Source organism: Eleutherodactylus coqui, chromosome 2 (genome assembly GCF_035609145.1).
Source record: "Eleutherodactylus coqui strain aEleCoq1 chromosome 2, aEleCoq1.hap1, whole genome shotgun sequence".
In the NCBI taxonomy this organism is placed as follows: Eukaryota; Metazoa; Chordata; class Amphibia; order Anura; family Eleutherodactylidae; genus Eleutherodactylus; species Eleutherodactylus coqui.
In genome coordinates, this window is record NC_089838.1 from 227,932,720 (window position 1) to 227,945,745 (window position 13,026).

Consider the following 13,026-nt stretch of genomic DNA (forward strand, 5'->3'; position numbering starts at 1 on the left):
GAAAGCCGAGCAACTCGTATACACTTTCAAGGATGCCACGCCTCACCTTGGGTGGGATCCAAACCCACGATATATCCAGCAAGAAGTGTAGAAGGAGGCAGCATCCAGAGCAAGAGTAAAAAGACACTTCATTCCATCATGGTCCATACATAAAGCAGATAAAGATCCCTGCGAGGATCGAAACGTTGCTGATGTCTGCTTTATGTATGGAACATGATGGAATAAAGTGTCTTTTTAATTTTTAATCTCTTGCTGTGGATGCTGCTTCCTTCTACACTTCTTCATGACCAAGGGTCATTGATGCACCTGCGTTACATTCAACATCCTCACTTTAAAAAAAAATCATAACTTTTTGGTTTTTCAGGTCTACACAAGCATTTGTTTTTTGTGGGACGAGTAAGATGGTAGGTTTTTTGCGGGGTGATCTGTACCATTTTGGGGGACATAATACTTTTTGACAGCTTTCTATTCAATTTTTTTTTCTCAGAGCTTGAATGGCTAACCCCCCCCCCCCCACACACACACAATTCTGCCATTGCGTATATTTTTTTGATGCAGTTAATGATGCAGGGTTAATAATGTGATATTTTTAAAAAATGAACCTTTACAGATGCAACAACAGAAATTTTAAGATTATTTTTTAGATGCAATGATTAAGAAAAGGTTTTTATTTCACTTTTTATATTTTTTATTTTTATTATAATTTTATATATATATTTTTTAAATTAATCCTTATACGGGATTTGAACCGGTTATCATTTGATCGCTTATACAGTATAATGCAATACTATGTTATTGCATTATATGAGATTTTAACAGGTTTCCTATTAAAAGCACATCTTTAATAGGCAAACTATCATGGCAGCTCTAGGGACTTGCAGAAGTCCCCAGGCAACACCGAAATATTTTTTAGTGGTGAGGCCACTTGGGACATCCAAGTTCCAATCAGGGCACTTAAATCTTGCTATCAGAACTGACAGCAGTATTTAAAGGGTTAACAGCCATGACCAGAGTTCTCTCTTATCTCGTCTGTCTTTTGCCTTTTCCACACTTTTGTGTCATCAGCATACAGACAAATCTTACCTATTAAATTTTATTCTATGTCACTTACAAACATATTAAAAAGAATAGGACTAATGACAACCCTTGTGGGTACCATTTGTAACGTATACACTGGTCACAATGCACTCTGTTAACAACAAAACTCTATTACTTATCATTTAATCAACTCTGTATCCACTCGACTATTAAAAGCTTAAAGGGGTTGTCCCGCGGCAGCAAGTGGGTCTATACACTTCTGTATGGCCATAATAATGCACTTTGTAATATACATCGTGCATTAATTATGAGCCATACAGAAGTTATAAAAAGTTTTATACTTACCTGCTCCGTTGCTGGCGTCCTCGTCTCCATGGTGCCGACTAATTTTCGCCCTCCGATGGCCAAATTAGCCGCGCTTGCGCAGTCCAGGTCTTCTCCTGTTCTCTATGGGGCTCCGTGTAGCTCCGCCCCGTCACGTGCCGATTCCAGCCAATCAGGAGGCTGGAATCGGCAATGGACCGCACAGAAGAGCTGCGGTCCACGGAGGAAGAGGTTCCCGGCGGCCATCTTCACCGGTAAGTATAGAAGTCACCGGAGCGCGGGGATTAAGGTAAGCGCTCCGGTAAGCTTTCTTTAGGTCCCTGCATCGGGGTTGTCTCGCGCCGAACGGGGGGGGGGGGGGGGGGGGGGTGTTGAAAAAAAAAAAAACCAGTTTCGGCGCGGGACAACCCCTTTAAGTTCAATTTTCAATAATTAAGCTATAGTGGGACAACAAAGTCTTCAGGTCCCTTCACACTTTTTTTTACATGTTGTTCTGGCGTTGTGTATATACCGAGTGCAGTGGCCTTGACTGAACTGAAGGGGGAAGCAGGGGAAAAATATCCATACTGGATCAGGAGAGCGAATGCTGAGCCCCAGTGCCAATCTACCCCCCCCCCCCCATCATTCCAATAAAAATCCAGCCTGCATCATATACTTAGGCTATATTCATACAGGCAAGTGTGATTTTTGGTCAGTTAAAAAATGTTACATTTTTAATGCTTTTTTAAATCATATTTTTTATTTGCTTTGCACTTCCTAGTGCTCCCCATAGTAACCTGCATTAAAAATGCATCACACTCGCATGAAAATCACATGCAATTGCGATATTTTTTCTACTGCTTTCATAGAAAATTAGCAATTCTTGAAAAAGACTCACAAACATCATTTGTGTGAATTAACCAATTTAAATGAATGGGTTCTTTTCCCCTTGAGAGTTCTGCCCATCTCTGGATCAGACAGAACTGGCACAAGAAAACCGCCCATGTGAATACAACCTGAATGAAAGGCTCAGAAAATAAGTTTACTGAGCAAAATCATCTGGATTTTTCATTTCACCCACTTTAATGAACTATCAGATATAAGGCCTCCGACAGCTACATCTATGAAAAAAGTAAAATGTTATGACCACTGGAACACAAAAGGGGAAACAATTTACTGGTTCTTAAGGGTAAAATTAATTAGGTCACTAAGGTGACTGAGTTCTGTGTCAAATATAGTTACATGAGACGTGAATTAAAAATCTGCAATAAGAAAGTGACATTTTTGTAAAGGCTATTCCAATTTAATGTGATTGTTAGGCCTCCCTCACACAGGGTGTTTGCAGAAACGCAGCGTTTTTGTTACGGCACTCTGCCCCCCGAGCGCCAAGTGGGGTGCCCTGATCTTCCCGCACCCCACTGTCCCTGCCTACTTGCCTCGGCCCTGGCTAACCCCAGGCGGACAACTGGACGGCGGTCCCTGCCCTGGCTAGGGACCTGGCGACTGACAAGAAGGAAACTACCTAATGGGGGGAACAGAGTGCCGACAGAGGAGGCAGATGAATCAGACCAACAAAACTGACAAGACTGGAGATGGAACTCACAGGCAAACTGGCAGGGTGCTGGATAGCAACTAGTGCTGACTGGGCCAGACTAGATTAGAGGCAAACAGAACCAACAAAAACAGACAGAGTAATAGGGAACCAGAGGGAGCTGACCGGCAACTAGGGACTGGCTGAGGAGAACCGCAGACAGACTGGCTAGGTGCATGCAGAACCAATAACTGGCAGTGAGCTCAGGTCACTGCCAGCCTTTTAACTAAAAGCCTCCGCCCAGGGGCGGAGAGTGGGAGGAGCCGACTCTCCCACTGTTGCATAAGGAAGGTGGAGAGCGGGCGGCACCCTACGGGCAGACACGCCCACGCCACTGCACGCTGGCTGCTCCACGCCGCTGCACGCTGGCTGCTCCACGCCGCCGGGAGAGCCCTGACAGCAGAGCTCTGGGACGCCGGAGCCGACATCGGAGCGCCGCGCGCCGGCCGTGGGGACCAGCGCCGCCCTGCATGGTAACAGTTTTTCAACACTGCGTTTACTGCAGATTCAGCCTGGTTTCAGCAGCGCTGGCATACTTTATGCCAGTGTTTTGGCTGTGTTTTCAGCACAGCTGAAAACGCAGCCAGGGATGTTGAAAAAAAAATCCATACTCACCTGGAAGGTGTCATCGTGGTTCTCAGACCTGCGTGCAGCCTTTCCTGCACTTGTCAAGTTGGCAGGGGATCTTTTGTTAGTGACAGAGATTAGAAATCCCCGCCTCCAGCAAGAGATTGCTCTGATTGGCTGAGTGACGCTGAGTGACAGCCCGCTTAGCCAATCACAGTCAGTGCTGGATGCTCCAATCACAGCCATTCATTGGAGCATCCAGCGATGGCTGTAATAGGCAGAGAGGGCTTTCACTCACATCCGATTCAGCCAATCAGAGCAATCTCTAGTTGGAGGTGGGGAATTCAGTCTCCGTCTCTAGCAGAAGATGCTCTGTCGGCGTGACAAGTGGACTGGAGCCTGCACAGCGACACCGGGGGAACCCGATGACACCTGCCAGGCGAGAATCACTTTTTTTTTAGGTCGTGCAGCTAGCGCTGCCCAAAACACAGTATCTAGTTGTGCCACGTTTTCAGCGGCGTTGAAACCGCTGCCCATTCATTTCAATGGGCGACGCACGGATAAAACCCCCCAAAGATAGAACATACATCTCTGTCAAAGCGCTGCATTTTCGGCATTGTGTCAGCAGCCCCTTTGAAATGAATGGAAGCTCTGTACAGCAGGCAGCGGATCTGGAAGCGAGTATGGGGTCTCTGGGGGGGGGGGGCGTGACAAACTCCGCTGCGGAATTCCGCACTAGGCCTAAAGTGCTGTCTGCCTTCCCTCTACTTTGCTGCTCATAGTCTGCTCTCACAGATCTTGGGGAATGAGTCATCCTACTCATTGAACTGTATGCAGAGCTGAGGGAGGGGAGAGACACACATGAATGCGGGAGCTAATTCTAAAATATCTGCTGCTGCTTATACACATCTACACTTCTAAAGCTTGCTATCAGATTATCTCTGTGTGTTACAGACAGTAACAGAGCAAAATCTCAGTGGTTTTCTGTATACAGTCTATAGAACACAGCACAGCAGCAGCTCCTCTGAAAAGTCTTGGGAGGATTGGGAATCAGATAGACGCCTTGCAGCTAGGAAAATGGAGAAAATTGCAGGATGCAAGTCATATAATGGCGAGAAAGAGTGCTATTCGCAATGTAATATAGTAACAAAGTTTGTAAGGCCGAATGAAGACAATGTCCATCTAGTTCAGCCTGTTTATCCTCCTGTTTTGTTGATCCAGAGGAAGGCAAAAAACCCCAAGAGCAGAAGCCAAATAGCCCTTTTGGGGAAAAAATTCCTTCCCGACTCCCTAATGGCAATCAGACTATTCCCTGGATCAAACCCTAATAGTTCCTACCTGCTTGTATACCCGGATTAACAATTACCTAAGATTTATATCCTATAATATCCTTCCTCTCCAGAAAGACATCAAGTCTCCTTTTAAACTCCTCTATGGATTTTGCCATCACCACATCCTCAGGCAGAGAGTTCCACAGTCTCACTGCTCTTACAATAAAGAATCCCTTTCTATGTTGGTGATGAAACCTTCTTTCCTCTAGACGTAGCGGATGCCCTCTTGTTACCGTCGCAGTCCTGGGTATAAACAGATCATGGGAGAGGTCCTTGTATTGTCCCCTCATGTATTTATACATAGTTATTTGATCACCCCTTAGCCTTCTTTTTTCTAGAGTAAATAATCCCAATTTGGATAGCCTCTCTGGGTATTCCAATCCCTTCATTCCATGTATAGTTGCCCATCTTTGAACCACCTCCAGCACTGTAACATCTTTCCTGAGCTCCGGTGCCCAGAACTGTGCACAGTATTCCATGTGGGGCCTGACTAGTGCCTTGTATAATGGAAGGATAATGTTCTCGTCCTTCGCCCCTATACCTCTTTTAATGCACCCCAAGACTTTATTAGCCTTTGCAGCAGCTGACTGGCATTGGTTACTCCAGTTTACTTTACAGTCCACTAGTACTCCCAGGTCTTTTTCCATATCGCTTTTCCCTAGCAGTACCCCATTTAGTGTATATTGGTGACATCCATTTCTCCTACCCATGTGCATAACCTTACATTTTTCAACATTGAACTTCATTTGCCATTTTTCTCCCCAAGCCCCCAGCTTATCCAGGTCCATTTGTAGCTGTACATTGTCCTCCGTAGCATTGATTATATTGTATAATTTTGTGTCATCTGCAAATATTGATATTTTACTGTGCAGTCCATCTATCAGATCGTCAATAAATATATTAAACAGAATAGGGCCCAGTACTGAACCCTGTGGCACCCCGCTAGCGACAGTGGCCCAATCAGAGTATGAACCATTTATTACCACCCTCTGCTTTCTATCATTGAGCCAATTCTTTACCCAAATACACACATTTTCACCCAATCCGAGCTGTCTCATTTTATATATTAGCCTGTTATGCAGCACAGTGTCAAATACTTTAGAGAAGTCCAGATATAACAGATCAATAGACTCTCCCAGGTCCAGCCTAGAGCTTACTTCATTGTAGAAGCTAATCAGATTTGTCTGACATGATCGACTCTTCATGAATCCATGCTGGTGAAGAGTTATTCCGTTGTTCTCCTTGAGGTACTCTTCGATGGCATCTCTTAGAAACCCCTCGAATATTTTTCCTGTTATTGAAGTCAGGCTTACGGGTCTGTAGTTTCCAGGCTCACTTTTGGTCCTCTTTTTGTAAATTGGAACCACGTTGGCAATGCGCCAATCCAATGGTACAACCCCGGTCTTGATAGTATCCAGAAATCTTAGATATAGCGGCCTAGCCATCTCATCGCTTAGTTCCCTTAGTACCCTTGGGTGTATTCCATCTGGGCCTGGCGATTTATCGATTTTAATCTTCTTTAACCTGTTCCGCACTTCCCCCTGTGTTAGGTATGAGATTTTTTGTGAGAGGTTCATTTTATTCCCCTGCATTTCATGTAGCATTTCCTTTTCGATTGTGAATATGCTTGAAAAGAAACTATTCAATAGATTTGCCTTCCCTCCATCATCTTCAATGATTTCTCCTGCATTATTTGTTAAAGGGCCAGTGCTCTCAGTGCAAATCCTTTTGCTGTTAATATAGTTGAAAAATAGTTTCGGATTGTTTTTGCTCTCTTTGGCGATCAGTCTTTCTGCCTCCTCCTTAGCAGTTTTGATCTTATTTTTGCATATTTTGTTTTTTTCCCTGTACGATTTTAGTGCTTTTTCACTGCCTTCTTGCTGTAGTAATTTGAACGCTTTCTTTTTTTCGTTTATTGCCCCCCTTACCATCTTGTCGAGCCACATTGGTTTCCTTTTATTCGAAGTTCTTTTATTTTTAAAGGGAATGAACTGCTCACATGAGGTGATTAGGATCCTTTTAAACACACACAACAGATTATTCTGAAAAGTTATTTAAAAAGTCAGGTATACTTTAACTTAATATTCTAGTCTTTGGGTCAGCTGTGATGTGACACAAGGGAGAAAATACAGATTACTGAAAATTAGAGCCACTTTAAAAAATAAAATGTGTATGTGGTGAAGTCTCTCAGTTTTCCATTAAATGCTATTCTAGTAGCTCTAGTAGTTCTAGTAGCAAATAGTTATAAACGATCGTACGTGATCCAGTGTTGTATATATATATACACACACACACATATATATATATATATATATATATATATATATCATATAAACACACACACTGTATATGTTGCATTGTTTGTGCAAGATGTGAAAAAATGGCAACAGTTGTCTCTGTGTGTATTACAACACTGGATCACGTACGATCGTTTATAACTATTTGCTACTAGAACTACATAAAAATAAACTGGCTTTATCCATGTTAAGCATACAGATTGCCCTCCTCCTAAATGTAGTTCTCATGTCTGATTGCCCGCTGTGCACATAGCTGCTTGTGCAGAGCTTTAGCCAAGAAATGAAAGCCAAGATTCTTTTTCATAAGACGTAACTGCATTATGGCCAACAATAACCTCTTTGGAGCTCATTACTTTAATATTACTGTCAGCCTTTGCCAATGCACAACATAAATCCTGCTGTCTACTGTTTCCAAGAGTTTTCCAATAATTTCAGATGCTCTTAACTAGTGAGTTATTGGAAGTCAGACAGTGATAATTCCAATACCCATTATGTGGGTTTTCTTGGACAGCACGTATGACAGGAAACATAGATCAATTATGGTATACGCATGAAAATGTATTCACCTGGGTAGTGTAATCTTATCAGATTTATTATCGTTACAGTCTACTACAGACGCCCCGCACAACACACGTTCTGTCATACTCTCAGCATCCTGCTTAAGGGAGGTTCATTTACTCATTTTAACACTTGCTGCTGTCTTTAACCCTTTCCAATCCACTGTCTGACGTCTGAAGACATTATGATTTAAGGCTGTACAACTCCGATCTTGGAAGATGTTCGTCAGGGTTCTCTTACTGTATATTGCCAGCCTCTTTGCTGTCGGAGTCTATCCAACGTGCTACCTCATGCAGTACTGGCTGTAGCCAGCATATAGCGCCATTGTATAACGCCAGAAAAAGAGTAAGTCCCCTAGGAAAACCAGCATACAAATTGGATTGCAAACGGTTAATCATAGAGCTATTCTACTTGTATGGTCTCTGAATGTCAAACTTCTCATTCAGGATTATTTTCTCTTTTTAGCATCCTAGCATATGAGCATATTTAAGAAGGCCATACACATTGGATTTTGATTGTCCATATGATCATCTAATGTATATGAAGGCCTCCTGATGCTCCCTTAATGACAGATGTTGGGAAGATGAGAATCAGGCAAATGAATTTCAACTGTCTGGTCCTTTTATTCTTGGGAGTTAAGCCGCCCTGGCCATTGCTTTTTCCCCTATCTATATTAGAAAATACACAAGCTCCGCCAGCAGTTCCTGCTAAGTTACAAGTTGTTATACTGCTGTTTGCATTGTGTTTCAAAAGGAACGTATCAGTAGGTTCATGTGCCCTAACCACAGGCAGCATGACGTAGGTTCTCTAATTAGAATGCACTATGTTTTAGCCTGGCTTCACACATGGCATAATCGCTATAGGCACTCCGCAAAGGAAAACCTGCAGCAATTATGCTGGAAAACCATAGTGGCTAAATCTGCAGCTAAATGGTGCAGATTTCACCATGTTATTTTCTTGCATATCTGCTGTGGAATTTTACTCTTCTATTTCAAGGGCTATATTCTATATCAGAAATCCACAGTAGAAAGACATGCGTACAATTTTGCAACATGTGGAGATTTCTATAATCTTCTTTACATGGTTTGTGCTGTAAACATTGTGGAATTTCCACAGAGATTCTGCCAGCGAAAATCCTGTAGCATTTATGGTCCATGTTTAGGCAACCTTTCTCTGAAACTCTGTAACCTATGTGGCAGTGTAATGTTGGAAATGACCACTAGAAGGCTTGAGAGGAAGCAAAATTGGAAAGGTAAGGCACCTGTGCGGGTGTGTTTAGAGACTCCAGACAGATTAAACTCTGTGGCTTGTCTCCCTGGGACGGTTCCCTGAGAGGTCCCTGGGAAGAGAAAGAGAAAGAGAAAGAGAGAGAGAAAGAGAGAGAGAGAGAGAGAAAGAGAGAGAGAGAAAGAGAGAGAGAGAGAAAGAGAGAGAGAGAAAGAGAGAGAGAGAGACCTGGACATGGGTTACTGATGTGTAACCATCATGGCGATCCATTGAGCTAGCAATCCTCAAGTTGCCACTTATGTGGTTTCGGATGCAGGCAAGAAAATGGACCCCAGACCTACTTTAGTGTTCTGAAAAGCTGGTGAGTGGAAAGTGCTGATTTCATCAAATGAAAGTGATATATTGCAATAAGAGCCAGAATGACTGAAAATTGACTGCTGCATGTAATAAGTCTGCTGCTAGCATTGCAGAGATTTAAAGGGCCCGGAAGCCAAATATTCCCGAAACGGTTTTCCATGGATACAAGACCATCATTGCTGTGCAAATTATCATGAAGAATCTCATACAAAAAATGTTTGCTACAAAAGAGAATTGTTGCCAAGGTCCTAGATGTTATTCTTCTGCAGGACAAGTGGAACAGAGTGTGTTTGCCGTGGGAAACAAACATCGACAGCAGGTAGCTGTCACAGACAAGCAAAAGGACTTTTGCTAGAGGTGCCACACTGTTGATTGATGTACACCTGAGTGTTTTCTAGCCATGAGGCCAGTGAGGCTAAGGATAAGGACATATGTATTGCTGGTGGAGTAAATCCCACTGTTGATGGAATTGGATCCAAACCAGGAGGTTTCCGGGGTCAAGCCTGAGGTACTGCCGTTCCTCATAACAGGCTCTGAGACTGGTAAGACTGTGCTTATCCATTTTGAAACGGTGTATGGAACCGTATGATTTGAACTTGTTAAATGTGAAAAGCTAAAAGTGGAGTTCATTTTGGGCAAGGACGTTCCATACTTCTGGCAGTTGCAGGAAGGAAAGGATCATGTGCAGCCTTCTACAAAATTTGCTGATCAGCAGTCTAAACAGCCAAGCCAGAAGCAAGCCTCTGAGCAGATGATGCTTGGAGTTCCGCTATCTGACAATGTGAACTGTGTCCAAGGTCTTATATCGGTATGTCCTGAGAAGCACCAGTGGCGCAAAATAAGTCTGCGGGGTGGTGAAACCATCACAGGGACTGATAACAGGGTACAGCATGGACTTCTAAAAACTAATGGTCTTGGTGCAAAAAATGTGTTCCAGGATGTGTCTGTTGCTAGAAATGACACAGAGTAAAATATGGTGATATGCTTGCAAAGTCAATTGACGTGCTTAGTATGCTTGTTTTGTAGGATGGTGCAGTGGAATCTGCACAATGTGCATTAGCATTTAAGAAACACATACATGAAGTGTTTATTGATAGAAAATGTTAAATAAAATATTGTCTGAGGAAACAGATACAGAATTCTTATGTGATAATAATGGAATGCCCTGTTGTGTGTACAAAATGCCTATAATCTGTGAAAGTATTTCACAGTCTGCACAGGCGAATGCAAAGTGTGAACAGACTGGTGCAGAAAGCTCAGCCACAGACCCAAGTATGCCTCTATTAGTAGGGTGTAAAAACAACAACAGTAATGCATATAGTAGCTAGTAGCAACCAAACATCTGCTGTGCCTACAGATAAGAAAAATATGAAGAAAAAGAAAAATAAGACTGCTTCTCTGAAGATAGAAGATGGAGTCAGTGAAGACCATGAGGTCCAAAATGGAAAAGAAGGTGAACAGCTGCACATCATTCAAGAAGAACTGATCCAGGTCCATGCTAACATGTATATACCTTTAAAGGCCAAAATTATTGCAGAAGAAGCATGTCAAGCTACAAATGAAAGATATCAAGAGCAGTTGAAAAAGGAAGCTGCCAACTTGTATCTAATTGCAGGAGAGGTCAAGAGACTAAGGCTACTGTTGGGAAAAGAAACAGGAAGAATCCTAAACGAAAAGCTAACTGCCATCAATGAAGGCACTCGGTTAAAGACAGAAGCTAAGGTCAACTTAAAGGAGAATCAGCACCTCAGAAGATTAGCCAAAGCCGAAGCTGATGACAGATTGTTATTGGAAGAGCGAATCGCTCAGTGCAAGCAAGACATTGATGCTGACTTTGCAAGAGTAGAGGAAGAGCCTGGACAAAAGAATGTGGCTCTGAAGAAAATTAGTGAGCTTGAGTCACCAATAGGTGGACTACAGGAAGACCTGGAATCAGAGAAAGCTGCTCATAGCAAGGCAGAAAAACAAAAGAGGCATTTGGGAGAAGTACAAGAAGCCCAAGTCCAAGAGCTTAGGCAGAAACATGCCTGAACTATGGAGGAACAGTCCTTACACCTAGAGATATCTAAAAAGAAAGTAAGGAAACTTGGAAAAAGTCAAATATGGTCTAGAAAGTAAGCGTAATGGACCAATAAGGTACAGGTACTACTGCAAGGTAGAAGTGACTCTGAACAATAGAGAAAAAAGTAGAGACTTAACTTCAAGAACTGCAAGCAAAAAATCACAGAAGGTATGGATTACAGGCAGCGCTGTCTGAGAAGGCAAATAGACTGAAGGTGGAATTGGATAAGGTCACAGGACTGCTTTCTTAAGTAGACAGCAAATGTATCAAATTTTCCGAACACTTTTCTATATTGGAATCTCAACGTTAAGAGTCTCAGGAACTTATGCAACAAGAAACTCGTCAGAAGCTTTGCCTTAGTACTAAACAGAAACAAATGGAAGATGAGAGAACTGCTTTCCTTGAACAACTAGAGGAAGATGAAGGAGTCAAGAAAAATTTCTCAAAGCAGATTTCAACACTTCAGGCATAGATGGAAGATATGAAAAAGAAAAAAAAGACGAATACTGCATCCTTGGACTCTGTTGAAGAGCAAAGGAGAAAAATTCAAAGAGAATTAGAAGCTACAAAATCAATGGTATGAAGAAAAAGCAGCTGCTTATGATAAACTAGAGAAGACTAATATTAGACTACAGCAAGAAGTAGAAGATATTAGTGTGGATCTTGTTCACCAATGTCAGATTGCGTCCAATTTGGAGAAGGAACAGAAGTTTGATCAGTTGCTTGGTGAGGAGAAAACCATTTCTGCTAAATATGCAGAAGACCGTGACCGCGCTGAAGCAGAGGCTCACGAAAAAGAAACCAAAGCGCTCCTCTTGGCATGTAAACTGGAAGAGACTCTTGAAATGAAGGTTGAATTAGAAAGGCTTAACAAGCAGTTGCACACTGAAATGGAAGATAGTAGAACATCCAGGGATGGAATTTTAAGCCAATCTAAAGAAAATGAAAAATCTGGAGGCAGAGATGATCCGTATGCAAGAGGAGCTTGCTGTTGCAGAGCGTGCCAAAAGACAAGCGTAACAGGAACGAGATGAACTGGCAGATGAAATTGCTAATGGCAGTGGTAAAGGTGCTCTGGCTTTGGAAGAGAAAAGACATTTAGAATCTCGCATTGCACAGCTTGAGAAAGAACATGGAGTTTTCCAGGGCTGGATACACAGTAGTTATCAGGAAGTTCAACAAATGCAGCATAAATTTCAGCAGGCCTTCACGCAGTTTGAGAGCCTGATCATCTACCTGAAGTAGAAGGATGGTATTCTGGGAGATCCTTTGAGCTCAGCCAACAACCAGATGGAAAAGCAAGCAGTCCAAGGAAGTTTTTAAGCTTTGACTATGCCAGAGTTGAGAAAGAGAAGGAACTGATGATAAAAGAAAAGGAGGACCTTATGTTCAGGTTGAATGAATTTAAAGAGAAGACAAGGAGGGCAAAAAGAGAATTATCAGAACAGATTAAAAAAAACGAGAGCTCGAAGAAATAGACCAAAAAGACAAGTTCAGCAAAAAGGAAAATGAGCTATAAGTCAAAATGAGAGAGATGGAGGAGAAGTATTTCAAACTACTGCAAGAAAGTGGGAATCCCCAAGCTTGAAGCTTTGACCCCAGGGGAGTTAGGCCCTGTAAAAAGAGCTATGGTCTTTGTCAGGGGAAGGGAGGTAGAGAAATATAGCAATATAGAGCCGGAAATGGCCACTAGAG

At 42.5% G+C, this 13,026-nt stretch overlaps 1 protein-coding gene and 1 pseudogene across 2 annotated transcripts in view; one reads left to right on the forward strand and one right to left on the reverse strand.

Annotated features, from left to right (window-relative positions):
- Positions 1-13,026, reverse strand: part of UNC13C (unc-13 homolog C) — a 457,400-nt gene that overhangs the window by 294,446 nt on the left and 149,928 nt on the right. The window lies entirely within an intron of this gene.
- On the forward strand, positions 11,304-12,809 carry LOC136613166 (myosin-9 pseudogene; annotated as a pseudogene).